The sequence below is a fragment of the Lepidochelys olivacea genome, assembly GCF_965140295.1.
Source record: "Lepidochelys olivacea isolate rLepOli2 genome assembly, chromosome: 24".
In the NCBI taxonomy this organism is placed as follows: Eukaryota; Metazoa; Chordata; order Testudines; family Cheloniidae; genus Lepidochelys; species Lepidochelys olivacea.
Window position 1 is genome coordinate 8,187,153 of NC_140434.1, and position 4,400 is coordinate 8,191,552.

The following is a 4,400-nucleotide window of genomic DNA, read 5'->3' on the forward strand; positions in this document are numbered from 1 at the left end:
AGGGCCACAGAGCCGTGCTGTGAGGGGGGAGCTGGGTTTCCCTACCAGCCCGAGCAAAGGGAGCTGCAGGCTGACCCTCGAAGACAACAGCCCCAGAGAGGGCAGAAGGGTCTCATTTGTGTTCAGACATTTCTGGGGACTTTTTAGTTGGTGACTCCCAAAGAAATGGCCTGAGGACTGTGCCCCCGGTTGGAAAACCAGCATAGAGCCTCAGCAGCCCTCTGCAGGGGCTGTCCCGCGGCGAGGGGACTCAGTGACCGGGGCAAAAGGGCACGGGCTTTTGTGTGACATTTGTGGTGCTGTAGCACGTGGTGGCCCGGATTGGGGCCCCGCTGCGCCGAGCACAGCACGCACAGACGTGGAGCCCAAACACCGAGGAGCTAACAAAAAATAGAGAGGCGAGTTACAATCTGCTCACGCCTCGGAAGGGCTGGGGCTGCGGAGCACTGGGCCATCAGACCCATCTGCCAGGCTGGTCCCAGTGTCCTGGCTGCACTCTAGGGAACTGTCTAGTCACGTTGCAAAAACCAGAGTCTCTGCTACAGGAGGGTCCCCCCTTGTGTCAGGCTGTTCCATCATGGGGATGGCTACAGGCTTCCCCCTGACCCGACCTGCAATCCCATAAATTCCTCGCTACAGATCCTCCTGGTTTGCCACCATAGGGGGGTCAAACAGGCCCAGGGCAGGGAACCCCACCAGGGCGAGAGGCAGCCAGTGATCTGTGGGCAGCCCCTGGGTGGGGAGGCAGATGGCATAGGCGGGAGAGTCCCTCACTGGAGTCCAGTGGAGGAGCTAAGAGCTAATGCAGTGTCACCGAGCAATGGTGGGTCTGTCTTTGTCCTGCCAGGCTTGGGGCTCTGCCCCTGCAGTGTGTGGGTTCCTCACAGCACTGCCTAGGGGTGTGATATTGCCAGATCCCACCAGCCAAGCAAGGTTTGGCCAGTTCAAATTGTTGGCATCTTTCCTCCCAAATCTGCCTTAAATCAAGCCACAGTATGCTGGGGTGGCAGGAGGCCTTGCTTTTCTGATGAGGAAGGGTAGTCCAGTGGTTAGAGCATTCGCCTCATGCTTGGGAAAGCTAGGATCACATGCTAGATGTGGGGAAAATATTTACTGGGGAGTCTGGCCTGCTTCCTGCCCCACGTGGTGCCCCCCCAGAGAAGGGCATGCTGCACCTCCGAGGAGTTCTCAGTGCAGCATGAGAATGTTCAGCTATTTTGCCAGGCTGCCTGAGGGCATTCACCCTGCTGAGTAGCAAAGGTGTATTGCAAACAATGGAAGTGTACAAGCCCCTCAAAGAAAACATAGCAAGAAGTCATTATAATGGAAAATGTTAGACAACGTAAATATAGGGTGCGCTACCAACTCCCCCCCATGTGCATGTATGCAACATAGGTGAATGCAATGGAGTAGTAACAAAAGCTAACTTAATGCACCATCCTGGTTGAGAATTTAAACACCTGCCCTTTGGAAAATTCAAATCCCAAGACTAAAACCTTGCTTGCGCGCCAAGAACAATGAACTTGGAAGACCATGCATCCCAGCGCCACCTGGTGGCGCCTGCCACAGCAGCGTCATTGTGGCAGCCTTAGACCCCACGTCCAGCACTCCAGCTACACGCTCAGCTCTGCACTTTAGTACACTGCTGACTTCGTGGTAGGAAACATTGTAGCCCAGGGGGTTCAAACCAGTTTTGTGAGCTCTGCACGGAGCATCTTCAGCTCTGCCCAAGGCCCTTGTGCTCGTTAAGGACTAAAGGGCTGGGATATATTCTACAATGAAAATACATCCCAGAGATATCAAAGATTAAGGAGGAAATCAACAGTTCCGAAGTGTCTTATGGGGAGAAAAGCACCATTTTAGTCCTATATTTTTATTACTATTCTCCTCGGGTTCTTATACTGTGCCTAGCACAAGGTATCGAAGTAGCTTATGGCATCACTTAGCCTCCACCGAGATCAGGGTGCTGTTGCGCTAGGTGCGGTACATACATATGCCATAGGAGACTGTTTCCAAAGCTTGCGATCAGCGGTGGAAGAAACATACATTATCCCCATTTTACAGATGGGGAATTGCGGCACGCCGAGATGCAGCGACTTCCCCAGCATCATCCGGTGAGTCGATGGCAGAGCAAAGGGCTGAAGCCAGGTTTTCTGCGCCCTACTCCCCTGGTTTAACCATCTTTTCCCTCTCTGCGCCCAAGAAGTCAAATAGAAATCATTATTTGCCACACAACCCCACTTTGGAGCGAGAACAGCCTAGAGGGTGTTTTTGATTATAATGTTTTAAAGGTTTACAGTTGGGATCCCTTCTCATTCAGAGCATGAAGCTGCTATACACACCAAGGCACTTGTCTTGCTCTGTCCTGAACTTTGACACAGCGTTGCTGTGTGCTGTTAGCGGCTGCGTTCCACCCCGGAGGTGGCTGCATTCCCGTGGAAGTGATTCTTGGGCAGAAAGCCCTCTAGGCTGAAAGGCCCTACAGAATCATGATTGCGTTAGTCACGTATTTTTAACGTCACCCTTTCTATGGGGCACCGACACCCAATCTGGTAGATGTTGACCCTTCCAATCCCTCTCTTCGTACCCTGGCAACTGCAACATGAGTCAGTGCAGTGTTCATAGGCTTTAGCTGCGCTGAGATTCAGTGCTTAATTTGCTATGAAAGAGGTGCCGGGCCCCACACAATTTTTTTTACATTCAGAACGGATGCAGCAAACCCAGAGGTGCCGGGGCTACGAACTGCCAAGCCCAGAGGTGTCGGGGCTCAGCCCTGGCACTGCTGATATTTCATGCCAGGCCAGCAACAACAGAGCTGCAGTGGGAACAAGGAAAAGGTTACAGTCACGTTCTCTTTTGCTACAAGGGAATCCCCCTGGCTGACAAGCGGCCGTCTTAGGGTTTAAAAAAGAATTGCTGGCTCACTGAGGCCCGATCTTGCGAGATGCTGAGTACCACAGATCTCAGGGAAGTCTTGGTAAAGGGACTACTAAGTAGGGTTGCTAGGTGTCTGTTTTTCGACCGGATTGCCCAGTCGAAAAGGGACGCTGGCACCTCCGGTCAGTACCGCTGACTGGACTGTTAAAAGTCCGGTTGGCGCGAAGATGGCAGGCTCCCTACCCGGCACCACACGGCTCCCAGAAGCAACCGGCATGTCTCTCTGGCTCCTAGGTGGAGGCACGGAGGAGTCGGGGGAAGGAGGGATGGTTGCATTGCAAGATCCCTTGCAGAGCCAAAAAGACTGGTATCAGTCACGGCATCACTGAAAATTATGGAGAGGGTTAGAAAACACAGAACCCAGCTTGTTCCATGACCTGGGACCCACCTGTCACCGGCATGTCAGACTCAGGGATCACAGCCGTCCCTTCTGAAAAAGATCAATGAGTGGAACTCCATTGGCAGTGTGCGCAGAGCTGCCTGGTCATGCTTCCGTGAGTCGAAGGGACACATCGCTGCTTCTGGGAGCTGCCTGAGATCTGCACCCCCTCCCACACCCCAACCCCCTGCCCCAGCCATGAGCTCCCTCCCATATCCAAACTCCCTCCCAGAGCCCGCACCCTGTACCCCAACCTCCTGCTCCAGCCCTAAGTCCCCTCCCGGACCCTACACTCCTTCCTGCACCCCTGCCCCAGCTCAGAATCCCCTCCCACACTCCAAACCCCTTGGCCCCAGCCCGGAGCTCCCTCCTGCAGCCCAAACCCCTCCTCCCCAGCCCCACTCCATAGCCAGCACCCCCAGCCGGAGCCCTCACCTCCCCCCCTGCACTCTGCCCCAGCCCCCTGAAAATGAGTGAGTAAATGAGGGTGGGGGAGAGTGAACAACCAAGGGAGGGGGGAATGGAGTGAGCAGGGGTGGGGGCTCAGGGAAGAGGCAGGACAGGGGGCTGGGCAAGGGTGTTCGGTTTTGTGCGATTAGAAAGTTGGCAACCCAACCAATAAGGGCAAAAAAAAGGGGACGGGGGGAAAGTCTACTCCCAGGACTGCAGGCTGGGAACTTGCTGCTTTATTTAACTGCATCACAACAGAGAGTTGTGGGGGGGAATAGGGGGAATCTTTATGCAACTAACCAAACAGGAACTAAGCGGATGTGTGGAGCATGCCTCCCACCCATAATACTCTGCGTAACCCAGTGAACCCTTGATGACCTTACCTACAGAAGTCAATGAGGGTGGCGGGTTCTCTGCCCTGTGCATGCTGCAGGCAAGCCCCAGAGCAGCAGGCCCGTTGCAGCCTCCCTCCCTGTCCCTCCTTCCGTTTTTTGGCACCCTTTCCATTGATATAGGGGAAGGGGCGGGGGCTGATCTCTGTCTGAGTGAGCTTCTGTATGAAGAAATCTTCCCTGCAGGCAGCAGCCATGAGACAAGCGAGCTCGCCTGGCGTGGCACATTGCCTGGGAAAAGT